Source organism: Pyrgilauda ruficollis, unplaced genomic scaffold (genome assembly GCF_017590135.1).
Source record: "Pyrgilauda ruficollis isolate IOZ18807 unplaced genomic scaffold, ASM1759013v1 scaffold3, whole genome shotgun sequence".
NCBI classification, from domain to species: domain Eukaryota; kingdom Metazoa; phylum Chordata; class Aves; order Passeriformes; family Passeridae; genus Pyrgilauda; species Pyrgilauda ruficollis.
In genome coordinates, this window is record NW_024524377.1 from 14624042 (window position 1) to 14637309 (window position 13268).

General features: G+C 37.9%; 1 protein-coding gene across 2 annotated transcripts in view; it reads left to right on the forward strand.

Moving 5' to 3' along the window:
- The first annotated feature begins 5880 nt into the window (after positions 1-5880).
- Positions 5881-13268, forward strand: part of PSMD14 (proteasome 26S subunit, non-ATPase 14) — a 46111-nt gene continuing 38723 nt past the window's right edge. Inside the window, exons 1-3 of one of the 2 annotated variants that reach the window (XM_041473207.1) lie at positions 5881-6013; positions 9221-9270; positions 10867-10954. The gene's annotated coding sequence lies outside the window, so the exon portion shown is untranslated. Of the gene's footprint in view, positions 6014-6125; positions 6236-9220; positions 9271-10866; positions 10955-13268 lie in introns of those variants that run through there. The other variant, XM_041473208.1, reaches the window with a different exon arrangement.

Consider the following 13268-nt stretch of genomic DNA (forward strand, 5'->3'; position numbering starts at 1 on the left):
TGAACTGGCTGAAGTATGACATATAGGTTTAATCAATAAAATAGCTCTTTTTCTAAGCCAATCAAGGAGGAGAAATATCTAGTTTATCTTAGCTAGCTATTAATAATTTGTATTATCTCAGAAGAATTCCAAATATAACTGGCCTCCATCATGATTTAATGTTTATAAGGACAGTAGAGAATTCTACAAAGGATGACAGAAAAAAGAGACAGGGTAACGAAGAGGAAAAAATGCCATGGTGTGTATCTTGAAGGGCTGCAAGAATTAAAACCATCCTAAAGTGAAGAGTCAATAGATCTGATTGATAACTTTCATAATTCTGGAGACTATATAGAAGTCACAAATTTAATGTCTAAATTAGATACATTATTTTGTATTTACCTCCAGTTTCTATTAAATAGAGAATACAGGTTCCTCACATCCCAAGTAACAGAGTAAATTACTAATTATGAATACATCTCATTTTGTAAAGGCACCAAGACTGCACATACTTTATTCTCTGCTATATCTCTGTGATTAGTAATGTAATCTGTATAGATTTATTTGATTTATGTAGAACTCTGTGGAACGAAGCTATTTAGGAATTCTTCATTACTTTTGTATCATCAGAGAATTTTCAAAATCTTCAAACTGCAATCGTGTTTATGAGGTAATTTCAAAGTTAAATGTTCTGGCCCAGCAGAAAATCTGATTTTATAGAATAGCATCATCCCTACCATCCTTTAAATCAGCCATTGTAATCACCATTGTCATCTGTTACATCCTCCAGCAACGCAGTCACAGATAGCTTTCCTCAGGCAGATCTTTATAAGTTGAGTCGAAAGCAATTTAATTTTGGCAAAATGGCTGCTTTCATTGTATACAGGACACCGAACCTCTTGTGTAGGACCTTTTCACCATGTTGTGATTGATTTTACATCTATTGAAAACAAGTCTGGTCTCTGCCATTTGTTTACCCTTGTATTCTCTCTTTATGCTTTGGTATGCATTTTTAATTAGATACACTCCAGTTCTTTCACCACTAGCTAACACTTTTATTTGGGAAGCAGTCTTTACTAGCCCTGCAAATATCCGCTGTTCTTTGCAATGTCAAGTCCTTTTCTCACCTTGCTTTGACTTGGTTATCACTTATATCACAAGTAATTCATCCATCTGTTAACTGCTCCAATTCACATTACTTGGCTTTATTTTAAAGATCTTAACAATGGTCAATGGTCTCATCTGGCAGCTGGTTTCTTGTAAAAAATGTGCCTTTCCCAAGTGACATTCTTGTGAGGATCAAAATATTCACTGAATGGGTTTTTATCTAGCAGTTTACAGGTCCCTCAGGCTCTCCATAGAACATATTGTATATACCCAGAGCTTTGGGCATGCCATGTGTAGCAATGTGGAGGACATCACCTTCTTCAATTTTATTTCACTCTTCTCCAGCTTTCTGCCATGTTATCTTTACACATTGTTGGTTAATTCTTATAAAAAAAAATTATATGTATCATGCATCCACATGATTGTTTAAGTTTGCATCCAGAGTGTGCCTTTAAAGCAAAATCCTCAAAGCAGCAAACCAAAGTTTGGGAGTGCTAGAAGTAGATTCTCTCATTGAAAAATGGCAGAGCAGAAACATGCTTCATACAATTTGGTGGCAAATGGGCATTCATCCTTGGGACACAAGTAGAGCTGTCCAAAGTAGAAAATGCTAACAAAAATGCATCATATTAGTTTAGCCCCACACATTTACTCCTTCTAGTCTGTACTACTCCCTAACACAGACATAACCACAGAAATAATTGAAATTGTCTTTGTTGTTTGGCTCTCACTATCTGAAATTGGTGAAAAGTATTATACCAATTACACAGCAATTCCATAAAAGTAATGTTTCAGCCAAATCAGAAATATCTTAAGTTCTAAAGGAAGTATAAAATTAATTTTTATTGTGTCACAAATAAGGGGAAAATCTCCCACTGAATAAAAAGGAGGGAAAAAAAAGCCATGTAGTATTGTTCCATCCCACAGCAATCCAGAAAAAACCCCACAGCATGTCCACTTTACATACCACCTTTCTCTTAATTTACAGTTTTCAATTTACAGTCTTCTACACAGTTATTTAAATAAACTGTCTCTCACAGAGTAGCACCTTTGCAATTGCCAGGGACACAAACCCACTTCTCTGTTTCCTCATAAAAATTTTCCACAGACACCCCCAACACAAGCATTTTCATCAAGACTGATTTTTTTCTTGGCCTTATCTTCTCCAGATGGTTTGTAGATAGTTCTCACAACTCAGCCATCACTTTATATAGACTTAAAAAGACAAAAGTCCAGTTTCCTTTAGGACTGCATGTGAAACTTGTGGTTGGTGAAATTTCCAATATAAACAAGATCTTTTGGCACCAACAGGAGGGGGGCTGGGGCTGTTTATGGCTTGCTGTAAGGAATGTTTGCTTTCTTAATATCCTCTCCCTTCTTAACTGGGATGGATTATATCCAAATACATTGTTACCATTCTTCTCACTCAAACTGACTTTTTTACTTGTCATACTTTAATGGGCAGGTCTGTGCTCTGAAAGAGATGCAAATAGTTTTGTTTGCAGGTTTTCAATAATCATATGTTTCATGATTAATGAAGCCTCTTTCGAGCCTCTAACAGCCTTCTGCAGCTGATTGTAGAATTGTTGAGGAGTCTAAAAAAAGTAATCTCACTCATATACTATCTTTAACTAATCCTGTAAAATTTTATTCATTGTTTGTGACAAGACTTGCTATTACTCTCCATGCAGCAAGGAGTTGATCAAGCATTGTACAAGCTGTTGGGGATGTCACAGAGGTCATAATCAGCACTTCTAACAGAGTGAGTGCTTGCCAAGGATAACAGAAGAAACCATTTCCCCATTACAGGTTTGCCAAGACAGAGTTCCAGTCCATTCCCAGGGTGAAAGTCTGCAGTTTAAAACACTATTATTCCTTCATTACTTTTTCAGTGTATAACTACCAAACATAATTCTAAATCAACCAATAAAATGGTGTGATTCTGGCTCTATTACCCTCTCACAAACATGACGCCAGCTCTTGTATTCCTTGAAGTATAGTCATTTCCCATGCTCTGCTCTACATGTTTAAACATAGAAAATAAAAATATCCACAAGTGCAATGTTTTGTTCAACCCACAGAGCATAGGGTACACTAACACCAGGCTTTCTGAAACTGCATCTTCTGTTGGGTTTGTTTGGGGTTTTTGGTCTTGATGATTTTGAGGTTTTTTTAATATTATAACTCAGTCCTGGAGAATTCCTCCTGTCCTAGCACAAACAGCTAGCTCTACATAAATGTTTTGCCAGAAAATTGTGTCCAGTCTCTCAGTGCATTCTCCACGTTCTACACACCATTAAATTTTACCACATAGCCATCTAAAATTGCATTATTTAATTACAGAGCCTCAGAAATATTGCTGCTTTAATCCAATCACAAACAGATATGAAGAGAAAATTATATACCAGGAGACAGGAAAAAAATGATGTGATCTTTAAGCAAGTCTGATCTCTGTTGATCACTTCCCTACAAACAAGGATAGATTAGCATGGGAAACCAGGAAAAATGTAAGGGTCCAATCAAAGCTAGTTTTTACCACTTATGAGAGCCATTCAAGTAATAAAAAAGGGAACAAACCTCGAATATTTTCTTGCACTGCATTACTGCAAATCAATAAATAAAGCCTTCTACAGATTAGCACTGGTTAGACCAAAACAATGAGGGATTTGGTAGCATGCGAGAGAGTGCCCTTCAGATTAAATGACAATTTGGAAGTGTTTAACAACATATGGTCCCTTTTCTTTGACATATATGATTAAGAATATATCTTTTTATATAAAAATATAAAATACCATCTGTCATAAGTTCCAATCATGATACTGCCTCTATATATCCAATTAATTCACTATACTTTCTAGTGTAAATATTTCTCCTATTTTCTCATTTTTTTCTTTTTCTGTAACTATATTTATTTATAAAATTTCAATAAATGTATATATTTAAAAAGTCAATACTATGACTTGAAATGTAATTAGGAATAACAATGAAAGTCTGTTTCACTTTGTATTTCAAAGAAGGGCCAAATCTTCAAATGGTTTGAAATGCCATTGCTCATTTAAATCAGTGGGTATAGGCATAATATAAAGATTTAACTATGTTGTTTTTCCTTATTATACACATCAACCCAGAGAAATGCTTACTTTTCACAAATAAATATTTATGTTTCTTTCTTTTTCTCAGAAATGCAGGTACCTTATAGACACATGACTGCAGAGTGAGAACCCAAATATAATGGGTATTGCTCCTTGAGGTGTCAGAATTCCAGTGAACGTGGAGGAATAAAAGGATTGCTCTCAAAATCATGGCACAAAACAGCAAAATACGTAATGCATTTCAATTCACTGAATTAATACTTCACCTCATTAATTTAATCCAAAAGAAAAATATTTGACCACATAATTATTATAATGACTTCTGAGAGCATTAAGACATGCACAAATCTCAAAATACAGTCTCAAGACTATAGGAGCTAAGCTTTGCCAGGGTAAAACAGGAAGGACTGTAACAGCCTGTTCGAAGCACGGTGCAAGATTTCTTCTGTTTGAGACAAGCATACCCAGATAAACATATACATACAGACAGACACACATAGGTTTTACTCTTTGTTTCTGAGTAATTTGGCTGAGTGCACCAATAAATTACACTTTTAGGTTTTGCATTAGTAACGTGAGAAAGAAATTACTGACCCACAATTTAAACCACATTTTAAACCTTTAGTTTTTTAAGAATCTTTTGGAAATTCTGACTTTTGAGATTCCCTCAGCCTAGCCTGAAAACAAAATGGAAGAGAAAATTATTTTGCTTTTCAAAAATGTTGCCCCTCTTAAAAAGCAAAATACCATATAATGGTAATTCCCTTTCTCTTTCTCAGGATTAATTTCATACTTCATGGTATAAAAAACTATGATATTTGTGTCTGCTGCAGTGTTGTGGAAGTGGTGACTATAGCTGTCTGAGGTTATTCCCATATAATTTACAACTTAGTACCTTTTCACGTGCTTCATGTAGTTGGTCTGTGAGTAGAAAATGCTGATCATCTTCTAATATTAAATTCTTGGTCTTTAAAGGACCTTTCAAATAAACCATGACAGTCTTCTTGGTCATTCATGGCAGAAACTCTGTATAGAGTGCTAATAAATTGCTTGTATAGGTACTTAAGCTGTCCCAATACTTTCTAAAAGACTTGCAGTATTTCAGTAACTACATATAAATCAACTTCTAAGAATTTTTATTGTGTCAGGCACAATAAGCTCATAAGGGGTACTGAGATCCCTAACTTGTTCATGGGCTGTCTGGTAATGTACTTCTTTGGCTTTGTGTTTTCTTCTTTTAATTCACCACAGTTTTTGCTCCAGGGTTAACATAAGGGTAATAGAAATTCCAATTTGCTTCTCTGTTTGCACCAGAAAAGTTTGCAGCATTCATCAGCATCCATGCTTCAATGTGATTATGTCCCTGTTATTTTTGTTTGGCCACAATTCCCATGCTTTTCTATTTCTGCTTGTGCTGGTTTTACATATATGGTCACTCATATTTCTCTTCTCTAAATCCTCGTATTTTCTGTAATACAGTTTTTGAGAGGAATGCATGTAATACTGTTCCTACTACGGTAATCATTCTTTTATTGATTTGATGACTCAGTTCTTGGCTCTTCTCCCATCCTTTCGTGTCGTTGTTTCAGCACTGGTGACATTCGGCTGCCAAGGGACAAAGTAAACCGACAGCACTTTACAGCACAGCAGTTTACACCGCTCCACTTGGGCCTGTTCCGCCCGGAGGCCGCGCCCCTCCCTCAGTCTCCACTCTCAGAAGCTCCTCCCCGCCGGCCGCGGGGCCGGAAGCCGCTGCCGGTGCCCTGTGAACCGGGAAGGGCTCGGTTTGAATGAGATCCGGCTGATTCACCGCGGCCCGAGCGGCTCCGGCCCAGGTGAGGGCCCGGCCGCCTCCGCGCCAGGGTGCTGAGGGGCTCCGCGGCGGCGGGAACGCGGCCCGGGGAGTCGGCCCGAGCGCCGGGCAGGGCCGCGGGCGGTGCGGACTGGAGCGGGACGGGACGGGGCGGGTCTGGCGGGCGGCACCGGCCCGGGCGGGGAGCGCTGGGCCCCTGGCCTTTCCTCTGGGAAGTCCGAGCGCTTCGGGGCAGCGGAGGCAGGTGCGAACGGGCTGGGGAGAGGCGGCGAGAGGGGCCGGGGAGCGGCGCAGGGCGGGGGCCCAGCCGCTGGAGCCGGACGGGCCTCGGCGCCGCACGGGCCCCAGGGCGCGCCCGCCCGGCCCGCAGCGGCCGCCCTTGTTCGGCAACGCCGGGCGGGTTCGTGCTGCGGGCAGCAGCGGTGCTCTGTGGCCCGTCAGAGGCACCTCACGGACAGCAGCGCTGCTGCTCCCGGAGTGCAGCACTGCCCCGATCCCCGGCAGTGCAGCTGAAGTTACAGGGACACGGAGGGAAGTGAAGGCAAAGCACTGGCTGGGATACCTGAAGGGGAAGGAAGCGGAATTAAGTAGAAAAGGAGCGATAATCAAAAATCAACAGCGCTATTTCTAGTATGCAGCTGACTTAAGTAATGTTTCTGTAACGAATTTGTGTCGTATACTTGTGATACTTGTAAACAGCGTGCTGGCGTCATGTCTTAAAGTTGCAGTTGTTTTCGGTGTACTGTGGAAAAACAGCCAACAGGGATTGAGATTTACTTTATAAAAAGAAGTTTTGTGTAAATGTATCTCAAAGCTATATAGAACTGAAATGGTACTAGGAAAGCTGGAAAGTCTGACAGATTTGTGTTCATCTAAAAGCTGTCAGCCCTGAGAGTTCAAGGTGTCCTGTATGCCTCAGGTGGGGAGTAAACTTGGAAGAAGATTCTGTGGAGCAGAGCATTTGCTGTTCATGACCGTATTGAGACAGTGAAAAATATCTGTTTGTGAAGAAATTTAAAAATTGGTTAGCATATGAATCGCTTCTGAATCACTTAGTGTGACTTTGAATGACAGGGTTTAGCCTGTAGCTTAATGGGAAATGTTGTGTTCGATCATCTGTTGTAACATGCCATTTCAGTGATATTCATTTGAAAACTATGATTTAGAGCATTATAAGTTAGAGAATACTTTAAAAATAGTATTAAATAATAACAGTGTATAAATTAGTTTGTCAGCTTTCTTGGAAGTGATTGATTTCTGACAAAAATTATGGAGTATAAACTCATGGTACCTATAAGTACTTTGTAACATCTAGGATGATGGGAAAGGGCTGGTGTTAAGGACACTTTGAATAACAGAGAGCTGGTCTGATGAATACTTGCTGGACTACTGCATAGTTCCACAATAGTTGTGTGTCTGCTTGCCTTTCTGGAGATTTCAGAGAAGGCCATTACTTCATGTACTACATAAAATTAATTCTGTCGGTTTCTATGGTGGTGCAGCTTGTTAATGAATCCTTGCTTATCTGTAAGGTTTATGTAAATGTACTTCAGTAGCTTTAAAGAAGTCTGTTTGAATCTGTGTTACTGAAGTAACTCCAGCTCAGCAATGAATGTAATAGAATTAGGTTTGCTGTACTTCTGGAAGTCAGAAAGCAGAGTCTGGGAAGCTGACCTGCAAACCACCTAGTCCAGGTCGAGTCTACTGAGATTCACTTCTATGTGGTCCAGAAACAGTGTCTGGCTTTATGGAACTGAGCACATTATAGAAGCAAAGCAAGAGTCCTGTAACTCTGGACTTGCGCTACTGAGACTGCATTCATGCATGACATGATTAAACTCTAGCTTTAATGAACAGATTACTTAGAATTGATGGTAACGTATATTTTTTTCTCCTTTACGTACAAAATGTGTAGGAAGATAGGCAGACTAACCTACCTGCCCCCCCCCCCCCCCCCCCCCCCACATGTTTAGGTTTGATGCCTTTAACTGCAGTGAGGTTTTTTTTCTTGGTGAAGTAATGTTTTTCTGTGATGCGCAATTTCTCAGCTGATTTACCTCTCTAGCTGTTTATCATCCCTAGTGAAGCTGAAATGGTTGCAGTTGCACCAAAAACCTTGAGCTACTTCTGAGCACTTTTAATAAAATTGTTGATCATCTGCTGTGTGTAACTCCTCAACAGGAGATGTGGAAGTACTTGTGCAAAGCTTGTTATGTAGTCTCAGGTGGAGAAACTGAGTTACTGAAGATGAAATGATTTGCATTGAGTCTCTCAGTGTACAAATTGCAAAGTAAATTGCTGTCACCTGTGTGTAGCCTGATACTCCCTCCACTAATAGGGCAGTTTAGTAGCCATTGTTTTCTATGTATGTCAGAGCTGATTTTGATATTTATTTCTCTACTAACTCAAAAGTTGCCAAACCAGGAGAACCCCTTTTCATTGAGGGATCACATTGTGGAGTGTTAATGCTAGATAAAAATAGTGCAGTGTAGTGTGAAACTCATGTGTCTCATGCAAGGAGATAGAGTAATTTAAGACTGTTTCAAGTTGATTTCAAAATACATGCTGCAACATGCCAAGTATAAACACAGTAGCTATTGGTTTATACCTATATGTGTATACACATTTGTGCATGATCCTTTTATATAACTTCATCCCTTGTGCTACCTAAGAAAAAATGTTTTCATTATTAAAAATCAGAATTTAAGTGACTAGAAAATACCCATGAACAACTGAGTGGTGAACCAGAGCTCTCCAAATGGACAACTCTTTCTAATTATTACAGTTACCTAACAGTAGTATTAGGAGCAAATATTAGACATGGGTTTTAAAAATTCTGTTTCAGGTCAGTTTTGAGATGCTCTGTGTATACTCTCACTACATTATTAATATCAACTATTTTTCCCTTTTGAGGTAAGGACAATTAAATAAAAATTGCAGTGATGGAAGTTTGGATTTTTAAATAGCATCCAATGACCAATCTTATTTTAGTTATGGTGTTTCCAATCATGGACATACATACACAGAGAAGCTATTTAATTTTCTTGTTTAAGCCTTCAGTGACCATATTGATTTCAGTGATGAGTGCATGTCATCCAAATCCTGCAATGCACCAAAATGCAAGTTTATTATAACTGTCCTTCTGTATTTTTTCTGATGCAGAGCTATTTGATACATTTACTTCCTTAAAGTTACACTTTAAACAGAGACTGTTAACTCTTCCTTGCAGACAGAAGGAAACAATCAAAATACCTTTTGCCAACTTCAGAAAGAAAAGAGGTGAGATTTACTGTGAACTGTTTGTTTACTTTTCTGGCTTTTATTTATTGTGTATATATAATGTAAGTATGTGTGTGTGTGTGAATATAGGGAAAAAAAAAACCAACAGAGAAGTTGCTAATCAGTCCAGCTTTTTGCACTTTGTAGCAGAAGTAAGGTTCTCAGCTGTAGGTTACCTTTTGTGCCTTAGTGGGGAACAGACCAAGCTCACAGAGAATTGTTTCTTTCATATCTTTGTAGTAAGTGGGGAAGGGAATGCAAGACCACTGGGTGATCAGGTGGCTAAAGGTGAATAACTCAGGCCCAGTTGAAGAAGCAGCTGCAGTTCTGTTATAGCCTGTGCTGCTGGCTCTTTTGGTCTCTCCTGGATCATTTCCTTTTGCAAAGCTGGCAGAAGGACAGTAGCTTTCAGTTCAACTTGTTAGTGATTTCCACCCAGCCTGTTAGCTCTGAGAAACTCTGACTTGCTCTTCCAACTTTCTGGGAAGGTGAGCACATCCTTCTCTGCTCTTGTACTACTTTGAGATAAGCTTCAAAAGGGTCTTTATTAAATTGCTTCAGTTACTAAAAAAAACAAAACAAAAACTCCCCACCCAAACAGAAACCTGAAACAAACGCCCAAAATCCACAGACATTCTTTGAGCAGCTTTAGCTTAAAGAATGATTTGACAGAAATGTCTTCTGGAGCCTGTATTAGTGTTACAAGCAATCAGCTTTTCCAAGACCTCTTTTTCTGTTATGCCAAGACAACTATTTCTGGGATGCTGCGTGAAGCCTCTCAAGAGAAGCGAACAGGGTTAAACCCAGCGTTTTTGATAGCCTCTCAGTTTGCTGCAGGGCTGCACAAATGGCTGTCCTGGCAGTACTGAGAAAGCAGCATCAAGTTGGTGAGCAGCAGCAGCTTCCTCATTACTCCTTATGTTAACACTGACATTGAAAAAAAGTCTATCAAATCACAGCCACAGATCATTTCACAGATCTGTTTCAAAACACTGCTCTATGAATGATTGAGTGGAGGCAATTAATGGGCAGTATTCTCAGGGAGGAGGATAACATGAATTTTAACTCCTGAATTGAATGTGAAGCAGCCTTTCTCTACCTGAATTCAGGCAAACCTAAAGATCTTTGTCACTTTTTCAGTCACACCAACCACTCTTGCAGAAATAAACAGGAAAGCTTTCTGTACCCACAGACTGCTCTTACCCTTGGTGCTTAGGGCATCTTAGCTACAGCAAGAGCTTCTAAAATAGTGAAAAAAGACCATGGTTTCACTTTCTAACAGCACTTAAAATTATCAATGAGCTTTAAATTGCTTAAATTAATTATTAAAATATTTTGAGAATTTAATGTTAAGAATTTTTGAGAAAATTGGAAGCTTCTTGCAGTACTATGGATACTTGAGCGAGACATGGCATGTACCACTTCAAGGAATTGTATGGTAAAAGGGGGAAAAAAAGCCCAGTAAGCATTCTTTAGGTTATTCTGCAATGGTGCTATGTCCTGCAGCTTATCAGTGTAACATTTCTTTTTTACCTGTGCCACGGTTTCTGAATTTTACTGGGTTTCTGCCTTTCTCCTTTCTATTTCCTTCTACAGGAAAGAGGCCTACTGGTGTCATCTTTACAGTCAAAAAGTGGGAGCTGCTGCCAAGTTTGTTCTGTGAGCACCTCTTGCTGAGCACCAGGTTAGAAATGTATAGTTGTTTTATTTGTAAAGGCTAAAGTTAGCTTCATTGATGTCTAAAAATTTCCCTTCAGCTGTTTTAAGGTTTATGAAAGCATTGTTTGAGAAATGGAATTTATGGCTGAAATAGTATTTAGATGGATTAACAAAAATTAAAATCTGTTTTGGTGAATGTATTTCATTAACTTAAATTTTTTGAGATGTTTATGCATCTCAGTAAACAAACATGTTTAGGTTCATGTAGACTATAGCCTACTAAAGCATATTCAGTTACAAATAGGCAAGTAAAGCATTAGCTGCCAAAACTCTAACCAGAATCATGTCATGGAGCTAGTGAAATAATTTGCAGTGCATCTAGAACTGTGTTTTGCAGATTTTCTGTCTGTGCTGCTGTCTTGAAAATCTTGAGTATATCAGTTCAATGACTGTTCTGTGGGAAATGTTAGGTGACTGTAATACAGTAAGATTTTGTTGTAAAGTTATGCTGATAAGTAGTCAGTTTGTTTAACACTTTAGTCTAATCCAACTCTGATATGGCAAAATATATGGCTTTTATAAATGATGTACTATATTGTTGGTTGGGTTAGAAACTGGAATAAACTGTGTAAATATAATATTAATTAATTAGTTCGAGCTATTGCTTTTCACTTATTTTATAGGGTTTGTTATTTATTTATTATTTGTTAAATGTACATAGCTAATGACTTCATCAGTTTATGGAAGTTGCTGTAGTTGTCAGAACTACCAGTTTTAGGATTACCAGTGTAGAGACTAAAAAATGATGGATTAAAATAATAATTTTAGTAGCTTAAATATACTTCTCAGTTACTCTCTAGCCCTCTTTAGTGTCAGGGGAGATGAATCATTGTGGGTTTCAATGGAGGAGTATCTACCACAGAGGAGTAACGTGAACTGTAGTTGGCGTTAATTTGTGGTAACATTGTGACTGTTTTATTGAAGCCATTTAACATATGCTTACATAATATCTTTAAACAGCAACTTAACCTTTCCAAGGAAATCCTCCAACTTGATTTGGAATTTATTGTAGTTCAGGGTGGAAAAGCATATACGCTGTGTGCAGTTTTTGCCTCTAAAAAAGAAGCTTGGTGAAAATGACTTACTGAAGAAGTGAAGCATAACCACTGACCCTTTAATAAACTCCTTTTTAATTTATATGGTGCCCGTGGAGCTTTAAGAAAGTACTTACTGCTAGGTGAGGCTGCACTTTTTGGATTTGCAGGTTCTACAAAATCAAGAGAGTGAATTAAATGATATATTAAACAAATAGCCTGATAGCTCACTGAACTGGGAAAGTGAATTTAGCAACTAGGGCAGGTATTTCTAATCTATGTATCTTGGCTATTGCTATGAAGTTATTAAAGTAGGAAGTAAAATATGTTTCTATATGCTTCTTTATATGTTTAGAAGCTTAAACTATTTGTTTTAACCTTATACAGAACCAAAACTTGTTAGTCTTTAGCCAGTAAAAATTCTAGCAAATATCAGAAGAAATTATGAAAATCATGGTGACCTTCACCTTCAGCATGAAGATTTTTTCATATACAAAGCAAATATATTTTTCAAGTTCTTTTGCATAATTGTTTCAAAAGAAGACTATTAAATTAATAAATCTGAAATCATGTATATAAGTCTCTTATGTGTAATGTGACATCTGCTTGGAGGATGAATGTATTTTGGAAATCATACTTGGTGTTCTCAATTGCTTTCAAAGCCTAAACAGGCTTTATTGTGCTGCATTAAAACTTGTCCAATTAAGACCATAATTTTTGATGCTGTGCTTTGTATCTTCTATTTCAAAAATAAAATAAGCTAGTAAAATTTTCTGGTTTCTGGAAGCCTTGGAAATTGCTTGATTTGGTGAAAACAGCTGTTTAAAAATTAATATTCAGTAGGATTTTTTTTTATTTTATCCATAAGTTTTGTTATATAGAGCAAGAAGTTGAAAAAGCCAAGTAAGTGTGGTAAAGTTCTGTTAAAGCTGGAACAGAACCTGTACCTAGGTATCCACCATGATATAGTAGATGTCTTTTCAACAACAAAGTGAAGAAACTGTAGAGAAAGAAACAGCAGTGTAATTTTTTTGGTTGGGCACCTTAGCAGCCTTTATTCCCTTGAAAGTTACAAGACACAAAAACTGATGCTTTTTTTTTTTTTTTTTTTTAAGGAAGACATTTCATTGATTGGAATAATCTTGCACTAAAGCAATGACACATGCAAGACTGGGAATGTATTAAATGACTGCACTGTCACTAGTCTTCTAACTATATACACATTAAATGTTTACTTTACAGTAT